The sequence below is a fragment of the Leopardus geoffroyi genome, chromosome A1 (genome assembly GCF_018350155.1).
Source record: "Leopardus geoffroyi isolate Oge1 chromosome A1, O.geoffroyi_Oge1_pat1.0, whole genome shotgun sequence".
NCBI lineage: Eukaryota > Metazoa > Chordata > Mammalia > Carnivora > Felidae > Leopardus > Leopardus geoffroyi.
The window spans coordinates 182,087,672-182,109,257 of NC_059326.1; the positions used below are offsets into that span (position 1 = coordinate 182,087,672).

Here is a 21,586-nt window from a genome sequence, read left to right on the forward strand (position 1 = left end):
TATATCTTTTAATATCCCTGAAATAACTCTAGGGTTTGCCTTCAAGCAACTCTAAAGTTTGCCTTCATGTTCCAGATGGTTAATTTCTAAATGTCTCACTAATTGTGATGGCCTCACTCTACTAACATTAGCTCATGTCTCAAGGCACAACACACACAGTGCAAAGTTGATCCTTGGCTATAGTAAATATATATCTATCAGAATATCAGATATTCTTCTTGATAAATTAAATTTGTGGACCCTAACTTTTCACTTAGTCAAATGTTATTAGATAATCATTATTTGTTTGCTTGTGTTATACCTGGTATTGTGGCTTCTGAAGATCTCATTCTAGTACGAGAAGTGTCCTTTCAATTTCAACTGCTCATTTCTGCTTCTACTATTAGTATTTTATCATCTTCAATCTACAGTTTCTTCACAAGAATCCATTTACGCGATTTGCCCTTTTTAGTTTAGTTAAAACTTGTCGATATACACTGCAAATCCATTTAGCAGAGCATATGTAAATTGCAATATGTCTCAATGTGTTAAATGAAGAAGACAAAGTAGTGAGTGGGCCTCTTCAACACCCCTATCACATGGACTTCCCACTCTTCCCCAAGGATGCTTCAGATTAACTTGTATACAAAATGTTATTAAAGCTAATTCCATTCTCTATATTTATTAACTAGTAAACACAAGTATAATTTCTAATATTTGCATCCTATGCCTTGGGGTATATGCAGTTGCCTTTATCCTAATCTAATATTCGCATCCTAGGCCTAATTTAAGAGTCTCAAACCCAGGATGAAATTTATTCACGTGTTCAACAAGTGTTTGTTCAATGCTCATCACATGCCAGGCATAGTGACAATTGTTAGGAACACTTCCAAAAGTAAAAGAGGGAAGGATCCATTTTCATGGAATTTGCCATCTACTGGAAGAAAAGACAACTAAGTTAAAGCAAAAAAAGAATTATATATATTATATATATTATATAATAAATATAATTAGTGACCTGATGGAAATGAACATGAGTCAGAGTATAGATAAAGTTTAGGTAATATGATCAAAGAAGATTTCTTTGAAGAAACTTGCAAGATGAAAGGAAGATGGCATTGTGAAGAGCTGGAAAACAGGACTCCAAGCAACAGAGAATACAGTTGGATCAGAATAGGAAAGAGTCAATACCAATCTCTCTAAAGATACATTTTAGGTGTAGTGAGGTGTTAGGACAATGGAACTTCTGGAATCCAGTGAGGGTAGCCCTATGGGCAGTGGAGACGCTCTTTCTTGTAGCCCCATGGTAACTAGAAGGAAGGTAAAACCTGGAAGGCATGCAATTGCTACAAAAACTGCTTCAGGAGCCTAGAAGAAAAGCCTGGGAACTTCTTTTTTTTTTTTTTTTTTTTTTAATATTTATTTATTTTTGAGAGAGAGAGAGAAAGAACACACAAGTGGGGAAGGGCAGAAAGAGAGGGAAAGACAGAATCTAGTGGGACTAGAACTCATGAACTGTGAGATCATGACCTGACCTGAAATCAAGAGTGGGACACTTAATCAACTGAGTCACCCGGCACCCCATGCCTGGGAACTTGTAAAACACTTGGTGTTTGGTGGGGGATAAGGGAGGTCTAATGAGACAGCAAAAGTGGGCGAGGATTAATAGAAAAAAATAAAAAGTAAAGTAAAAGGTTATGAGCAACAGCTGCTTCCTATTTATTTACAGCAGACTGGATAAGACACTGGCTTTGATGTTAGAAAAATCTAGTTTTAAATGCCAGCTCTGCCATTTGCCACCTGAATTATCCTGACATAATTTATTTCACCTTTCCAAGTGTCAGTTTAATATATCTATAAAATATGAACAAAAACAGTATCTTCCCACATAGGCTGCATGGTAAATATCTGATTAGTTAATACGTGTACTGTGTTTAACACAGTTTCAGGCACATAAAAGTACCTGATGAATTTTAGCTATTAGTATCATTAAGTCACAGGTAGCATAAAATACTTACTGTCTCTTGGAAACCTAAGAGAGAGCAAACCTCTAAGTGAAGGGATGGGTTCTTTCAATGTTACCAATCTTATTCTGCAAGTAAGAAGACATTGTTTTATAGACTGAGTCATCCCTTTTGGAAGTAGAATACTGTCATCACAGAACAAAAAGCACCAAGTCACTGAGAAAGAACACCCACAGATACCATTTACAGTTTGCTGAAAGAAGTGCTGCCCTCATTTACTAAAACACTAATAAGTGGTTTTTAAATTACTCTTTCATATGGTGATACTGTATATCATTCACCTTTTCCAGCTCTGTGAATGACAGTACTCCAAACAATGTGTTTCAAAGACAGTAAAGAGGCATAGGATGGACATAAGGTTATAAATGAGCATTTACACATACGGTTTAATTTAAAATTTTTTTTTTCAATGTTTATTTATTTTTGGGACACAGAGAGACAGATCATGAACGGGGTAGGGGCAGAGAGAGAGGGAGACACAGAATCGGAAACAGGCTCCAGGCTCTGAGCCATCAGCCCAGAGCCTGACGCGGGGCTCAAACTCCCGGACCGCGAGATCGTGACCTGAATGAAGTCGGACGCTTAACGGACTGCGCCACCCAGGCGCCCCTACGGTTTAATTTTAAAGGAATGGGGTCACCCTTAACTCAGAATTTTTCTCTCTTGCCAGCTACCATGACTGAAATTCTACCATTGGATTTCATTCTGTCCTTCTATCCTTTAACAATTTACCATCATAAAAGATACAACAGAATTTTTAGCCAAAACTTTACCAAATAGCCCATCACCTTGTCTTAGGAAAAGATGACGTGACCCTTAAATAAATGGGAAAGAAGACTTGGGTGGGGGCGTTGCAGAAAAGGCAAACAATACTACAAGGGACCATATTTCCAATTGCATCTACACAGGAAAAAATAAGACAGCTGCCAGTAATGCCTTGTATCTTGGATACCCAATACCCTTTGCTTCAGTTTTTTTTCTTAAGAAGAAATCTTAGCTAAAACATCTATTAAAATGGACCATGATCCCCAGAGGTCCAAAGGCACTCTGCATTCTCTGACACAACGCAATTTAAAATTTTATTAGACATGCATTTATATAGAATCCAGATAACATGAAGCAGTTTTACATAATGATTTTTGGGGGAGACACATATAGATCCTCCCTTCCCTCTTTTTATCAAGGTGGATATTGCATTATAGTTTTGTTTAAAAGGAATATTATTCAGTTCATAGAAAATGATGAGCCAGAAGTACTAAAATTACTTATTGCAGCAGCTTTGAAGTTTCACTTAAGACAATCTGTGGGCTCGAAGAAGGGATAATCTTTTGTGATTGCTACTTACTCCAAGGACGACATTCAAAAAACCAAACAAAACCAAACCAAAGTAGTTTTTAAATTCACTGATTTATACTTGTAGTCTTTTCTTTTAGTATCAATACCAAAGCTGAATTAGGGGCACTAAAATTATAAATTCCAAGGACTTTGTGAAGTATTTTAAAAGCTTTATGTGAAGGGACGACTGAGTGGCTTAGTTGATTAAGTATCAACTCTTGATTTGGGCTCATGATCTCAGGGTTCATGAGTCTGAGCAGCAGGTAGAGGCCTGCACAGAGTCCCACGTCACCAGCACGGAGCCTGCTTGGGATTCTGTCTCCCTCTCTTTTTGCCCCTCCTTTGCTTGCATGCTCACTTTCTCTCTCTCTCTCTCTCTCTCTCTTTCATAAATAAACAAGCAAGAAAACAAACAAACAAATAAATAAATAAAAGCTTTACATGAGACTGGCCACATTATTACTTATACTTTAACACTAAGCAAACTGGTTTTAGGGCCAAATTAAATGGAATAAGTCTGCTCCACCCTCACATGGTAAACAGCTGTAAAACCTGAACAGAATGAATGAAGCAACTATTTGAGGACTCTGAAAAATAAAGAGTAGCAAGCTGATTTGGGAAAGCCAAGAATTCACAGTACCATTGAATTGGCAATGAGCTTACCAATGTTTTTCTTGTTTCCCTCCATTTAATCTCAAAGTAACCTGACACCCAAAAGGGGCCACTGAGGTACAGACAGAGAGGGCTCCCTCTGATTCTGCCTGGAAGAGAGGAAAGAACTTTCAACACTTAGAGACAGGGCAGAAATCCCCATTTTTCTTTTGTTCATTGTTTTCTCCATTTTCTCACATTCCAGCCCCTAAGGAATTCTGTGATATAGCAGCCATGGCAGAATGGGAGCCCGCAGGAGCCAAAAATCTGAGGGAAGAATACCTCCCTCTCTATTTGGTGGAGCTATGGTTCTCTGAGTATGGGGAGAACATTGGTATTTTTTTGTTGTTGTTCTGTTTTGTTTTGTTTTGTTTTGTTTTATTTGGTCTCTCTGTGCTCATGCAGCATGCCCTGGGATGCAGACATAATCACAGTAGTAGACAGCAGAGTTGGGGGTTGGGTACTAAAGCTCTAACACTTTGAATAGAAAACTACAGAGTTACTTCAAGAAGAGGGGAAATAGTAAGGAGACTTTACAGAAGAAGTTAGAGACAACGCTATAAACTTCTTTATAAAAAGACTCAGGTATGCATGCATCTGATTCTCATCAGTATATTAAACAATTTGAGAGCTGAACTAACAGACCACTACCCAGCACCCAAAATGGCCACTGCGTGGCACACAGGTAGAACAGATCTGAACAGCACTACAGACAATATGAATGCGGAAGGGACATTGAGGCCTCAGCCCAAAGAAGGCACATAGTAACTTGTAGCTTGAATTTAACTACACACACAAAAAATGTGAACATTCTCCTTAGGATTTAATAAGACTCAAAATCTCATAATTTTGAAAATGTCCAGGACTTAGCCCCAAATTATCAGATATACCAAGAGCAAGGAAAAGATAATTTGTCTTTATGTGAGAAAAGACAATTAACAGACATTAGTGCCCAGATGACAGAAACTGGAATTATTTGATGAGGAATTTAAAGCATTAAAATGCTTCAACAAATTGTTGCAAATAGACTTGAAGCAAATGGAAAAGAGAAAGTCTCCTCAAAGAAAATAATGATAAAGAATTAATTGGATTAATGAACTGAAAAAATACAATAAATAAAACTTAAAACTCACCGGATGGGCTCAGTAGCAGATAGGAGAAGACAGAGGAAACATTGAGTCTGCAGATAGAACAATAGAAACGATTCAATTTGGAAAAAAAAAGATAAAATAAATTTTAAAAAATGAACAGAGTCTCGGGGACTTATGAGACAATAACAGAATGTCTACAATTGTTTCAAAGAGAGGGGAAAGAGTACGGTACTAAAAAGATTTTGAATAATGGCAGAAAACTTCTCAAGTTTGGTGAAAGACATAAACATACAGCTCAAGAAAACTCAGCAAATCCCCAAAAGGAAAAAAAAACACAAAGAAACCCATGCTTCAAAACATAATTAAATGCTAAAATCAAAAGGCAAAGAAAAAAAAAAACTTGAAAAACAGTATGTACCTATAGGAGAATAATGACAGGAATAACTGAGGATTTCTTTTCAGAAACCAATGGAGCCAAAAGGAAGTGTCACTATATGTTTAAAGTGTTGGAAGAAAAATACAGTCAACCTAGAATTTTATACTAGTGAAAATGTCCTTCAGGAGTGAAGGAAAACAAAACAAACCAAAATTTAAAAAAAAAATTACTACCCAAAGAAAAATTAAAAGAAGTCATTGCCAGTAAATCTGCCCTGAAGTTAGCCCGATGTATTAGAAAGACAAAACGACTTGTTTTTGATGACTGGATGATTCTCTTTCCTTCTTCCTCAGTTATTTTTCACCTGGTCTATAAAAATAATTTATAAATTTCTTCGGAGCCCAGAGACAGGTTATGATACAGTATGATATGGTAAAAAGCCTGATATTATAAAAGACAGAAATGTGCGGGGTGCCTGGGTGGCTCAGTCGGTTAAGTGTCAGACTTTGGCTCAGGTCTATCTCACAGTTGGGGGTTCAAGCCCTATGTTGGGCTCTGTACTAACAGCTCAGAGCCTGGAGCCTGCTTCAGATTCTGTGTCTCCCTCTCTCTTTGCCCCTCCCCCACTCATGCTGTTTCTCCTCTCAGTCTCTCAAAAATAAATAAACATTAAAAAAAAAGCAGTGTGTATTTTTTCCTCAGGTGGAAATTTTAGCTGATAACAAGTCTAAATCCCTTTCTTTTTATATAGGCATGTAAAGTGAATGTTTTTTATGGTGCTCAGTTTCGAGTTTCTTACTATAATAACAAAAAAAAAATAGAGAAGATTATTGAGTAACTGTAGTAGAAAATGATCTGAATACATTTAGGAGAATATAAGAAAAGTAGTACTTTTGAGGAAATCATAAGGAAAGAGAGATGTGAATTTATCCTCATAAAATTTCAAAGTTTCTGGATACCTTCTGAAACTAACTTATGTATGTTGTTCCTCCATTAGACTAACATTTCTAGGGAGTTGAAGTGCCCTACCAAAAAAATAAACTTCAACAAGAACACTCTTCTTGATAAATCCTCATACTGCTTTGGGTGGCTTTATTCTTTCTCAAAGTATACCATGTCTGAAAATATCTTATTTTTTTATTCACTTATAGTCAGCTTAAGAATTCCTTCTCCATCTGCTTTTATTCCCTGTTTTAATTTAAAAGGAAGAGCTGCCTAAACTTAGTAAATCAATACACAGCAGCATACACTAATGCATTTATTAGGATGTTAAAATCTTGTTTCCTGTTAGTATGGCTCACCTATACTTTCAGGTTGGCTGTGAGGACATTTTTATAAACGATCTTTCTCTGAAATGTTTTACTTGTTGAGGATTTTGCATTGATGAAGGTGCAGGAAGTTACTTGACCATTTACCACAAAAGTTCCAGAGCTATCGCTTTTGTTCTCACCCACAGGGCAGGCTTAACAATTTAACAATACGTAAACATCTCCTTGAATATTAAGTGCTTAATCAAATATTCTCTGTTTCAGCACAGACCTCTCAGCCGAATGGGGCAATGTGGAATGAACATATGAGTAGATATTGAGATTGCACTGCTTTCTAACAAAACTGAAGGGTTGGCGCTTCTACTCCATGAGGTTTATAAATGACCAAGACCTTTTGGAGTGATTTACAACTATTTATTGTAATTCCGCTGATGAGAGCTGCTTTCCTTCTAAGCAGTATAACAAAATGTGCGGCACTCTCAATGATGTGTCAGAAAGGGGGACCCAGGAAGGAAAGTTGAGCACAGACTGTGCTGCTCTGAGCCGGAAGCTAGCTCCCAATGGTGACAATGTCTTTTTAGCCCTATTCTCATATCAAGTGGGAAATTACAAACACATTAATGCCCTCCAGTCAAATACTTGCCAAAACAACAGATGGCCGTACCACTAAGCAACCTTGACCTTGCGGTTACCTGCCCTGTCAATCAGACACGGGATCTCTTCTCTGGGGAAAACACTGTCTTCTGCACAACACAGCATATTCAACCATTGTTGCAGATTTAATAAAACACATACTTCATACAGCAAATATGGACACATTGTCTTTCCTCACATGAACTAAAGTACTGGCATGCTACATCAATTCCCTGAAGCCTTCAAATGCTTCCACAAAAACACTAGACAGAAATGGAACACTGCTGAGCCAGAATCAACAGTTATATTTCAACATTTGAAATCAAAAAGCTCCATTTGGGGGCTGACAGAACACTAGAGTGTCACATACCACACAAGGAAGAGCTTACGTAAATCACAGGGAATAGTCATTGTCTACAGATCAAATATATGTTGTTAACCAATGTGCTGACGGATGCATTAGGTGTAAAAATCCTCCAAATAGTTCAGAGAGCATATAGAATTTGGTGGTAAAAGAAAGAATGCTCTTACAAATGTTAAAACTCAATAAAACAAATGCTGACATCAAAATATCTAAATAGATGCATGGATGCTGACATTCAGAGTCCAGCCATGCAACTCAATCACAAGGTCATTGGAAACCTAGTATGGCTTTTATTTCTGCAACCAAGAGGCATTCTTTGTGAGATGAGCTATACACCTATGAGGTATATATCTGGGGATTGAGTAGGCTAAGTGATAGTATCACAAAGATTTAATGAACTCAAACTCACCTACTCATAGCCTTAATGGTAACTGGCTACTGTTACAATAACTAATTTAGCATAACGAGCAAGAATTTGGGTTCTTGATCTAAGACGAGCGTGTGCTTGAGCCCTAAGACTGGCCCTTGCTACCTCCACCCTTTGGACATATTATATAAACCCTCTGCCTCAGTTTCTTTATCAGTCAAATGAGTAATACTTTTTTCTCAGATATCCCTGTGATCATTAAATGCAATAAAGTGTATTAAACCCTTAGCATACTGCCTTGTACAGATCAAGAGTCATTAAATGTTAGTTATTATTAATAAATGTTCATCACTGCTATTAATAGTTTAGTAAATCTTGGGGAAATGACTTATGCACTCAGCCTATTTTCTCATCTGCAGAAAGAGAAATTGGAATAGATTATTATGATAAAATGCTTCCAGCTCTAGCATTCCATAGATTTGTAACTCCAATTTATTGCTGGTAAATATAGATGCCTCCTACAGACATATAATAGGACACTAATGCATTTTTAGAGCATAAAATATTTAAGCTGGCATTTTATTTACTAAAAGGTCCAAGGCAGTACATCATTAAATCCTCACCACAATTCTGGAAACCATTAAGAAATGAGGAAACTGAGGCCCAAAGGAGTTAAGGGCCTGCCTATGGTCACACAACTTCTAGGACTAACAACTGAGGTAGTTGATCAATAGGATGGAGAAAGGAGAGTGGAAGCACAAGTTCCCACAGGCAAACTTGTCAAAGAAACAGAAAGAGCAGGCAACCATTACGATGCTGTGGCCTGGCACCTAGAAGGTGGGATGACTAAAGCTAGGGCTCTGTGGGATGACTAAAGCTAGGGCTCTGCAGACAAGGGGAAGAAGAGAAGTGATGGCGGGCTAATTTATTTAACATAAATAATGTATCCCTTAATTATCTGCCACATGATTAAGTAATTGTAATGTAAATAATTTAAATCAAGGGAAGGGGAAGACATCAAGCATAGGGAGCTCTTTAAAAAAAATGTACTTGTGAGGTGGAGGTCAATTTGGATTTCAAATAAAGACCTCATGAGATAATTTATTCATTGATATTATGGTGTGCTGCTGTGTGCCAGGCATTGTGCAAGGCTCTGGGAACATACCGATGAATAATGGGAGCTGTAAACTTAGAGCGACACATAGTCTAATGAGGAAGACAGCTGTATAACCAAGAAATTGTATTATAACTGTCACCAGTCTTATGGAAGAATATAGGAGGGGGCAACCAACTGCCAGCAACTTCACTAAGGATAGACTCCAGGTGGGGCTAAAGATAGAGCAAATAGAAGAACCAGATGCCTGGGAGACAGAGTGGGAAGTGAGCTTGCCTCAGTACCTTCTAAACTGGGTACTATTTTTATTATTATTGTTTTTTAAGGAGAATGTTATCCTACTGTTAAAGGAAAATTTAATGGGGCTTGTTCTTTATTCTTATGAAAGAAAGGAGTGTATTGTTTTTTAAGTTTATTTATTTATTTTGAGAGAGAAAGTGCATCGACACTTGTGCAGGGGAGAGACAGAGAGAGAGGGAGACAGAGAATCCTGAGCAGGCCCCATGCTATCAGTGCATAGCTCAATGCCGAGCTCTGTCTCACAAACCATGATGTCATGACCTAAGCCGAAAGCAAGAGTCAGACGCTTAATGGACTAAGTTACCCAGACACCCCTGTTCTTGGTAACTTTTAACACAACACTTTAAGGAATGACAACTCAAAGATGAAGCTCACCAAGCAAAAATAAAGTTCAAGTTGGGAAGGTAGGACTGTGTTGTGAGGAGGGTCAGGCCTAGGAGAGAAATTTCCTTTGTCTTCATCCTCTCCCCACTTTGCTGTAACTGGGAGACTTTGGGCAGATCACCTCCACTTTGGTAAGCTTGTTTCTTCCTTTATGAAAGGAAGAGAACAATAATAAAAGTAATTGCCACTCTGAAAGGTTGTTGTGAAGATTAGATGAAATAATCCATATACTGAGGTTAATACAGAGACCGAGAAATCACAAGTGATCTGTAACGTGTGACTATTATTAGCAGCATCACTATTAATATTACTACTTCTAAATGCCCTTCTAGAGGGGCATTTAATGCTCAGAACCTCTGGGGCTCTGAGAAAAACTGACAACCTTTCTGAGACTGAAATAATCTTCCAACAATGGAGAGAAATCCCAATATACAATGCCTTCTATACAATATGATACACATAAGCTATAGTGTCATTTATAAAACTTATAGAACATGCAATTTATTTTAAATTATAGAAAGTATATAAATTCTGATGGTCAAGAACAAAAGCTTGATTAGGCTTTCCTACTTACTGGTTTTATAATTTGAGTAAGTCAATTATCAAAGAAACAAAATTTTCTCATCTGAAAAATGGGCTCATTTTCTCTAACCCATTAACAGAAAAAAAGTTCTGAAAAATAATATTAATAAAAAAACAACAAGTATGAGTCTCAGGGTATGCCATCGTATATCCAAATCATAGCAAAAGTCCCTGTGCTAATGTCCTTCACAAAAAAAGGTGATTATTCTTTCTACTAAGATCTTTAAAACTCCTTTTATTTTATTTTATTTTTTTAATTTTCATCCAAATTAGTCAGCATATAGTGCAACAATGATTTCAGGAGTAGATTCCTTAATGCTCCTTACCCATTTAGTCCATTCCCTCTCCCACAACCCCTCCAGTAACCCTCTGTTGGTTCTCCATATTTAAGAATCTCTTATGTTTTGTCCCCCTCCCTGTTTTTATATTATCTTTGCTTCTTTTGCCTTATGTTCAGCTATTCTGTGTCTTGAAGTCCTAATATGAGTGAACTTATATATTTGTCTTTCTCTAATTTCACTTAGTATAATACCCTCTAGTTCCATCCATGTAGTGTAAATGGCAAGATTTTATTCTTTTTGATTGCTGAGTAATAGTCCGTTGTATATATATACCACATCTTCTTTATCCATTCATTCATTGATAGACATTTGGGCTCTTTCCATACTTTGGCTATTGTCAATAGTGCTGCTATGAACATTGGGGTGCATGTGCCCCTTTGAAACAGCATATCTGTATCCCTTGGATAAATACCTAGTAGTGCAATTGCTGGATTATAGGATAGTTCTATTTTTAATTTTTTGAGGAACCTCCATACTGTTTTCCAGTGTGGCTGCACCAGTTTGCATTCCCACCAGCAGTGCAAAAGAGATGCTCTTTCTCCGCACCCTCGCCCACATCGTTTGTTGCCTGAGTTGTTAATGTTAGCCATTCTGACAGTTGTGAGGTGGTATCTCGTTGTGGTTTTGAATTGTATTTCTCTGATGATGAGTGAAATTGAGAATTTTTTCATGTGTCTGTTGGCCATCTGGATGTCTTCTTTGGAGAAGTGTCTATGCATGTCTAAAACTACTCTTATGAATCATCCCATTTATATAAAATATGTGGACATCTGAGAGATATTCTTTCTCATCTGGCTTCTTTACACCCTGGAGTCCAGTCCATGGCTAAAATCTACTGTTATCTTTGGCACACAAAGTCCTACTGAAGAGTGTATTAGCATCTGGAATATTGGTGTGTTTTCCCTTTTTCTTTTTTGCTGCTTCACTGGAATAGCTAAACTGGACTACTGGCTCATAAAATTTACCATGCTTTTACTTCCTCCCATGTATCCGGAATGTCAAATTTAATCAGTTAAATAGGATAACAGCAGTTGCCTTGATGATGAAGATCCTGGTGAAAAGTACAAAATCACCCTAGGGGCACCTGAGTGGCTCAGTCAGTAAAGCGGCGACTCTTTGATTTTGGCTCAGGTCATGATCTCATGGTTTGTGGGTTTGAATCCTCATGCTGGGCTCTGTGCTGACAGCATGGAACCTGCCTGGGATCCTGCTCAATCACTCGTTCTCAAAATAAGCTAACATTAAAAAATAAAAAAAAAATTAAAAAAAAGACAAAAAACAAAATCCAACCCTAGTATGTGGGTCATTGCGCTTCCCAAATCATACTTAATTGAAAAATGAAAACTGAAAAATACATGATCTAGCAATATATAGTGTTGCATGCCCCATTTAGCATGAATATCAGTTAAGGTTTGGTTATAAGTCAGAATCGAAATCTGGCTAACGGAAGCTAATTTTTCAATATCTGAGTACAAGGAAAATCTGAGCAATCGGGCATCTGAAAAGATGGAAACTGGGCAGCTCTGAGTATGCAAATTACAAGAAGCAAAGGAGTATCTCTTCATGGTGCTACAGTTGAGATGGATTGCTGCCAGCTATTTCCTACCCATATATCATTCATGAAAGATTCAGACATCCATGGGAGAGTCTGGCTGGCCTACTGGGGTCAGAGGCCTACCCTTTGGCCAGAGGAGAGCAAGACACCTTGAATGAATATTACACAAAGATTACACATGGTGGGCAAAGTGTACTTTTTCAAAGAAAATTAAAATGCTGTTACCAAAAGAGGGGGAATGGATGCTGGGCAGGCACAAACAACAGATGTCCACTGCAGCAGGCCTATTTGGTATATCTTTGATGAGCCAAAAGACCAGAAACCATGCAAAGACACATGCAGCACACACACACACACACACACACACACACACACACACACACACAATTTTGTGTTAATTCCCAGAGAACGTCCACCTTACATTTAACTGACTTGGTTCCCCTTTTGATTCTTTTCTTGAATTTCAAAAAATGCTTCCCTCTTTCCAATCTCATTCCCTTTTTCCAGTTTTCCACATAGCATTTTTTTTTTGCTACAGCTAGGGTATTTTCAATAAATAAAGTCAGCTAAGTATGCAATCCTCCCTTATTGCTGTTATTGAATAAATATCAAACAGTGCCAAAGACAGAAGTATGATATTTTTTTATAAAAGTCATTCTAAATTACCTTGCATTATTTTTAGTTGGGAAAAAAAAAGAAAGCATTCCTGTGAAGTGATGATCTACTTTTATTGTCATATTCCACCCTAAAGATGTATCATATATCTTTCCTCTAATGAAGTGTTTTCTAGAAAGTAGAATATAGTCCTCTGTTTCCAATCTTTAGATGACACACATTGCTATGGTAACCTTGGGTTTCTTGATTTATAAATTTCTTCCTTTGTGAAAGAAGTAATTTCAGTTTAATTTACTAATGGAGTTTTCCTCAATCTAGAATAGCAAAAAAAGTCTAACCACACCCCTTTTTATTAACAATCTGTAATCAGAATTTTACAAATGAAAAGGTGTCTCTCGGAGACCCTGAAATGTAATATACAGTAAGAAAAATAAGAAAATATGAGTAAAGCAACGTATGAAAGCCAAAATATAGTAGCAACCTCAATGACGATTTCTTTTTTAAAAAATACCATTTATCTTAGATCAAAAGATAAGCTTGGTATTGATAGTAATCAGGATACCAAAAAATTACAATAATGAAACTCCCAAATTCATAAAGCATTGTGACCAAGAATACATGTATTTATTTCTTCTTTGTTGTGAAAAAGTCTGGAAGGTAGATTCAAATAGACAAATGGAATGGTATTTTGACGCATAAGAACAAGGCTAACTGTGCCCTAGTTTTACTTCAGTTACTGTTATATTGGATTCAGTGTAGAATCCAAAAAAATATAGAAAACTTTAACTTGATACAAAGTGAAAACATCCAAATAAATCCAGTTGTTTATCATCTGGCTCTAAGTTTAACCCCTTTGAAAACTGACAGGAAGTTTTAATGGGAAGAGAATCGGGCCAAGAATCTCAAGACTTCAATTTCTATTGTAAGTTCTACCATCTGTGTGCTTTGTGTCCTTAGGCAAGTCATGTAACCATTCTGAGTTATGTTTTAAGAGACCCTGCCCAGCCTACATCAAATGATGTTGTTAGAATTAAATGTGATAAAGTGCCCAAGGCTTTGAAATTTTTAAAGTTGGACTCAGATATAGGATATCAAAATGAAAAGAGCCAAATCATGACATCAGTTTGCTAAGGACGATGGTAGAGATATTCTGAGATTCTGGTCCCTCACAGAGCCTTATACATCTCATGACTTTTCCATATGGTCCCAGGAAAGGAAAAAGAGATGAAAGGGTGGAAGTTCTACAATTTGAGCACAATGTAAGAACTTTGTGGGAGTAAATATTAACAAAACAAAGCATGGACTCTCTGGTAAGACGATGAGGATTCATCCTCATGATTTACTTTCTAAGGTTTATTTCATAAATTTCTATGTCCTTTTATCTGCCTCAGATAGAACAAAAATATATGGCATTTGTGTTCTCCAAAGAAAGAATAATTAAGCCTTTGTATTGTATAGTTGCCTAGTTTTTAGACAAAAACTCTTCCTCCTTCCCAAACTATAAACATCTTTAAATTTCAACTTGTGAAGCACACCTCTTTGGATAGATCTGTTAAAATCAAAGTGCTCCTTGCATACGTCTTAATTTATACCAGTGTCTAAACCAAGGCTTAGTAAATTTACAATTCTCTCTAGGATGGTTCTACCTAGAGACCTGAGTGGATAGTGGGCTGTCGAGCACAGCTCCAGGTTTGCTCAGAGGGAAGCAGCGAAGAGGAGAAGGAACATGGGGCTTGGAGCTAGAAGGCCTCAGTTGGAGTTTACGTCCTGCCACTTGTCAGCTGTTGGACCTTAACTGGAAGTTTCCAACCTCATAGACCAAAAAGCTACTACTATCACTTTTCAAGGTCATAGGCCTGTGTTCAAGGAGCATTTGCTAAATAAATTAATAAATTACATTTACTTGACTGAGAGTAAATAATAACTGACGGTGTTAGCATTTCAATCTTTTTAATGTTTATTTTTGAGGGAGAGCAAGTGCAAGCAGGAGAGGGGCAGAGAGAGAGGGAGACAGAGGGTCAGCGGGCTCCACACTGGGAGCAGAGAGCCTCATGCAGTGCTCAAACACATGAACCATGAGATCACGACCTGAGCCGAAACCAAGAGTCAGATACTTATCCCATTAAACCACCCGGATGCCCTATGGCATGTAAATGTTTAATTTGTTTCTTCACCTTGCATAAAAAGTATCTCATTTTTCTAATTTTAAAATAGCGTATGTCAACCATGGAAAATTTAGAAAATATGGAAAGTACAAAGAAAAAGTAAAAATCTTTCTTATTTCATTCCCCATATATGATTGGCAACATTTTCTATTGCTTCTTGTGTGTGTGTGTGTGTGTGTGTGTGTGTGTGTGTGTGTGTGTGTCTGTGTATGATACAATATGTTCTGTATTTTATACATTTTTATATATATTTTATATACATATTTTATATATTCTGAATTTTTATTAACATGATTAACATAATTAACATTTTTAATATGTTACTATTCTTCTATTAATATATCAGACATATTTTTATATGTGTTCCTATTCTTAAAAATCATGAATTTAATAGCTTCTTAAAATTCCATCCTATGACTCTGCCAAGTTTGTTTTTCCCTGCCCTGAATTTTGTATTCTTAAATAAATTAATTTAGACATAAAATCTAAGTTTTAAAAAATCAAGCAAAACACAAGTTTAAAGAAAATGAAGGAAAGTTCTATTTACTCCTCTCTGACTGCTGTTCTACTCAGAGATATGTTCTGTAGCACTTGTCTCTGTATCCTTCCACAACTTTTTCAGTGTTCACAAAGATAGTTTCTATAATTTTGCTACTGCAAATACATAACAGCAGTGTTCCCTGGGAGCATGTTGGAAGGACAAAATCTCAGGTCTCATCCCAGAACTTCTAAATGGAATCTGCATTTTTATAGAATCTCAGATAATTTCTACACATACTAAAGTTTGAGAAATTGGCCGAGATAGGGATCTTTGGGGCCAAATCCAGTCTGCTGCTTGTTTTGAATGGCATGCCAAATATGAATTGTTATCACATTAAAAAAAAATACTTATTTTGAGAGAGAGAGAGAGAGACAGAGAGCACAAGTGGGGGAGGGGCAGAGAGAAAGGGAGAGAGAGAAAATGACAAGCAGGTTCCATGCTGTCAGTGTGGACACTGACACAGGACTGACATGTGAGATCATGACCCGAGCCAAAATCAAGCATCAAACACTTAACCAACTGAGCCACCTGGGCACCTCAAATTGTTATCACATTTTTAAATGGTTGAAAACAAGTCAAAAGAAGATTAATATTTAGTGACACATGAAAATTATTTGAAATTCAAAGTTCAGTGTCCATAAGTAAAGTTTTAATTGAACACAGCCATGCTTATTTGTTGATGTATCATTTATGGCTGCTTTTGCCCTGCAATGGCAGAATTGAGCAGACAGAACAGAGACTTTATGGCCTGCAGTGCCTAAAATACATATTATCTGTCCCTTTACAGAAAAAGTTTACCAGGACTGGTTTATCTGGTAGAGTACCTAGGAGAGTAAACATAATTCAATTTATTAAAAAAAAAAAATATGTATGATTAAGTTAACTAAAAAACAAGCCAAATATTTTTGAAATTGTAAATTCATTATATTTCGTAATGAGTCATCTATTTGTTGATATTTACCCCGTTTAACATTTGCCTACTTGCTTATTATCTGTCCCCCCACACTAGACTATAATTTCTAAGAGACCATCTTGTTTACTGAAGCACACATTACACTCAAAAATATTTGTTGAATTTTTAATGTCCATGATAATATCATCAGGTAGGTATAATTATTATTCATACATATATGAATATATATGAATATAAACAGGAAATTATCTCACAAGACCACAAGCTAATTAAATGACACAGACCTCAAATATTTCTGCTAGAAATGGGTTTGCTGCTCAGCTTTTTCTCTGAAGAACTTCTTTATCTTTTATTTTAGACAGAGAGTGCATGCAAGCAAGCCGGGGGGAGGGGCAGATATATATATATATATATATATATATGTGTATATATATATATATATATATATATAGAGAGAGAGAGAGAGAGAGAGAGAATATCCCAAACAGGCTACATGCTCAGCATGGAGTGGAGTTCAATGCGGGGCTCAGTCCCACAGCCCTGGGATCATGACCTGAGCCAAAATCAAGAGTTGGACACTCAACCAACTGAGCTATCCAGGTACCCCTGAAGAACTTTAACGGGAAAGTTAGAAAAGAAATAGCAACACACATTTCTTTCTTTGCATTAATAAATAAAGATTGTATTTGGTTAGTACATTAGAAAATGCAGCTTAGGGGCGCCTGGGTGGCTCAGTTAAGCGTCTGATTTCAGCTCAGGTCATGATCTCATGGTCTGTGAGTTTGAGCACCGTCAGGCTCTGTGCTGACAGCTCAGAGTCTGGAGCCTGCTTCAGATTCTGTGTCTCCCTCTCTCTCTGCTCTTTCCCCTCTTACACTCTGTCTTTCAAAAATGAATAAACGTTTAAAAAAAGAAAAAAGAAAAGAAAATGCAGCTTAGAGAAGTTGAGACTTGCCATATATACATAGCCATTGCCCACCAGAATTTGGATTTCAAAGCACTCGGTATAATAACTTCAGATCCCACACGATAGCTACTAGTCTGTAGGTGACAGATACAAGCCAAATCACAGAAGTCTATTTATTATGAAATTATGAAATTGGGTTAAAGATCTTTGTTCTCAGAAATTAACTGATACTTTATGTCAGCTGCTTAGTTGAGAACTTGAGTGATAAATTCATGAACACAAACTGGAGAAATAGAGTTATAGGAAACTGACTTGGCCAGAGGTGGGAATACAGGTAAACCATGAGGAACCAGTGCAACTGCATCCTAAACAGAAAGAGAACAGTGAGGCAACTTTGGCTGATCTGCATTTGGAAAGCAACCAGATAGAAAGTGAAGAAAAGTTAGTATGATAAAGAAAAACCGAAAGAAAACATGTTCCCTGTGCATGATCATGAGGGATTTAGAGGGACTGGGTTTTTAGGTCTATGGATTTTTCCCTCATTTCTATCCGATGCCAACAACTCAAATTGTTGCAAATGAGAGGAGAATTTCCACACCAGATACTGTTTTAATTAAGAAAAGAAGAATCCAGCGAGGAATTCTGCAATTTGCTCACCTGGATATCCCCACGAGTGAACTCACTTGTTTGAATTCGGCTGCTTGTAAGAGCTTGTTAATCCAACATTTTGATTTGCACATTGTTTCCAATTTGCATGGTACAAAATATCAGTGTTTTGATTGCTATGGTGGGCCTCAGGAAACTATTTATGTTTGTCTCAGGACCAATAAGATAGTAAGGATGGCTTTGCTGCTAAAATACTTAGGCTTATGATAGGTTTGGGGTTTCAGGATACAAGAGTCTTATTTATCTTGGCTAAGGGTATTTTCTTTAAGTGGCAACTGCACTGCTCAAGTAATTATTTTGTATACGGTTTTACCTGTGTGTGTTAAAATCTGGTGTGGCATTTCAAAATACGTTTTTATCATGTAATAACCCTGAGCTTACCATTTTAATGCACTGAACACTCATTAAACATTTTTATTAACTAATGATGAAAATTTTGAAAAGTGTGGAAATAGGTATTTTGCCTAGCTAAAAATAGTTATTCTGAAAGCCAAGCATTTTTTTTTTTTAATTTATCAGGGAATCTCACAAGTCAGTTCTACACTGTGATTGCCACATCTCTTGTATAATAAAACTTCTATAAATCATGAAAGAAGATTCCTTTTTTCTCCATGAGTTATTGTGCTTTCATTTTCTTCTTTTTTCTTTTTAGAACCAGCTAGTTAATTATGTTCAGAGCATGGCACTTCATCTTCATCAATCTATACATGCCCTCTTTTGTTTTTATTCGTTTTGGTTGTCCATTTTATTCTACTTTATCTGTATTTTCCCAAACCTATTCCTCTTCCCTACCCTCAAAAGGCAACCATTCTCATGTGTTTATATCTTTTGTTTGGTGTCGGGTGGGTAGATACAGTACAGAGTTCCCAGTGATATTTGAATTCCATACACACTACAAAAAGCTTTTGGTACATCTCAAGTATCATCTGGGATATACTCATACTAAACTTATAGCACATACACTAAAAAAAAAAAATATTCAAAGTTTACCTGAAATTCAAGTTTAACTCTATTTATTTATTTATTTATTTACCGACTCTGGCGATCACAGTTTGGTGTAATATGTACGGTATGTGTTTGTTACTTTGCTGCATGTATCTTAGCGTATTTTAACTCATGTCATGGCGTACCCGAAATTCTGTGTGAAATATGTAATAAGAAGGGCTGAAGGGCCGGTACGGTATACGTCCAGGTGAGCAGAAGGAGATGGAAGGGGAAAAGCTCCTAAGCACAGAACTCCAGAACCAACAGGAAGATGGCTAAACATTCCCATTTATTTCCAATTCATTCGGCAACTCTTTTGATCATTGTTTCACCTTTAAACACTTAGGAAGCAGCGGTGCTAAGATGAGCCAGGGCCCTTGAGTTCTAATATTTTATTAGTGGGGGGAGGAATGGGGAGGTGAATGCCTGAGCATGTCTCGCCATCCTGCACATTTTATCCGGTCACGTGAATATGACTCTGACATACTTCTGATCTGATCCCTGCTCTTAGTGTACCCCGGAGACCTGGAGTACTATGTCCAACTTCTTCAGTAAAAGAGCAGGAACAACACTTCATAGAACTGTACAAGTTGTGTCCTTTTGGCCTCTGCTTCATACTTGAAACATCACCTACCCCAAACACCCAGAGAGCCAAGGCAGACCTGACTCCTCAGAGGTCCTCTGGTTTTTGTTTCTCATTACTCAAATCCATGCTTTCCTCTAGCTTTTAGTTTTCTTAGGGGTGACTTTGGGGGAGGAATCAACATTCGAGGCCAGTTTCCCGCCCCCACAAGAACCCATTATTCAGTGTTCTAAGCTGCATTTTGCCTGCAACTCAAGTCTGTATCATTAACTAACTGCAGAGTCTTCTTCTAATCTGTGGAGTAAATATTTCCCAGGTCTCCGATTGATTAAATGTTTTAAATTCATTCTCTCATTTATTCTTCCAACAAATATTATTGAGCATTAAGACATGCTGGCATTCTGATAGGTTCCAGGGACACAAAATGAATTAAAGCATGATATAGACCTTGAAGCATTTAGCCTACCAGTGTAAAAGAACTTTTTACGAACACACAATAAAATTCCTTTGAAACTACCATATTAGTTATCTGAATTACAGTGGCGATTAGAATGTATTTTCTCCCATCCCACATAACTCAAAAAGATTATTTTTAATGAGCTATTATTTCATTTTCCAGGCTTTATTTCTCATTGTTTAATTCTTTCAAAATAGCATTTCACATTACTGAGGGGAGGGTTAGTTCATCTGCTGATTGCTATACCTTCTGGGAGCCCTTCTGTTCCCTAAGGCTGAGGCAAAACCCAAATTTACTAATGAACTGCCAAAAATTTCATTTCACAAATTCCTACTCATGTGCCATTACTATAAAGGCTTTGTAGTTATTACAGTGATGAGTTTATAGCCTGGAAACTAGGACATTGCTGTTTCAACTAATTCATTACCTATACTTCACACATTTTAAAGAGAAAAGGAGAGAAAACATGTGAAAGAGACAGAAACACAGAGAGTTGTGTGTGCTTTCTCATTTGACTTTGGACTCCATTGTGCAGCACAATAAAGGACTGATTAAACATTTATTTCATCCTTGCTCTTTGCACTCATGTCAGCCTTTGGTAAGCCCTCCCCCTTCCTTAGGTCATTTATTTATTTATTTTCTCTGTAAATGTTAGTTTAGTGCCTACTCTGTGCTAGGCATTCTGAAGGTGCTGAAGGTATAGCTACTGTGGTGGCTTCGTAAGGTAGCAACTTAGCTAAGCAGAACAGCATTTCCCAGAATTCCCTTTTCTGTTATTTCTGCTTAGAGTGGGCCACAGGAAACATTTACTTGGGGAAGATTTGTAAGATGCAACTGAAACCAGAACCATTTTGAATTTCACATTGTCAATGATCTGCTGGCTCACTTTATTGATGTGATTTACCAGTTGGGCTTATAATACTTCACCTTCCCTGGAACTTCCTTAAACTTGAGTCTTGGGCCAGGAATATGTGTTTATTTCCATCAAAATGGAGGGTTGCTACAGGACATCCATATCACCATTGTCAGAGGACACAAAAAAACAAAAACTCACACGGGTTTCAGTCCATGAGGGTTCCAGCCTACTCTTTTTTTTTTTTTTTTTTGTCTATTTATTTTGAGAGGGGTGGAGAGTAGAGGGGCAGAGAGAAAGGAATGAGAGAATCCCAAGCAGGCTCTGTGTTGTCAGTGCTGAGCTCGATCCCACGAACCAAACCCTGAGATCATGACTTGAGCCCACGTCAAGAGCTAGACTCTTAACTGAATGAGCCACCCAGGTTCTAACCTATTCTTAATCTCCTCAATTTACACCCACCTTATCCTCTTATCTGTATGCTTGTGGACTTTAATCATCAGCATGTGACATGAAGACAGCAGCCTTACAGAGACTG

The 21,586-nt window shown here is 37.2% G+C and overlaps 1 protein-coding gene across 13 annotated transcripts in view; it reads right to left on the reverse strand.

The window, feature by feature from the left end:
• Positions 1–21,586, reverse strand: part of TENM2 (teneurin transmembrane protein 2) — a 1,977,527-nt gene that overhangs the window by 1,419,919 nt on the left and 536,022 nt on the right. For 12 of the 13 annotated variants that reach the window (XM_045502305.1, XM_045502361.1, XM_045502382.1 and 9 more), the window contains exon 4: positions 5,123–5,169. The exons of the other annotated variant lie outside the window; for it this stretch is intronic. The gene's annotated coding sequence lies outside the window, so the exon portion shown is untranslated. The remainder of the gene's footprint in view (positions 1–5,122; positions 5,170–21,586) is intronic. 13 annotated transcript variants of the gene reach the window in all.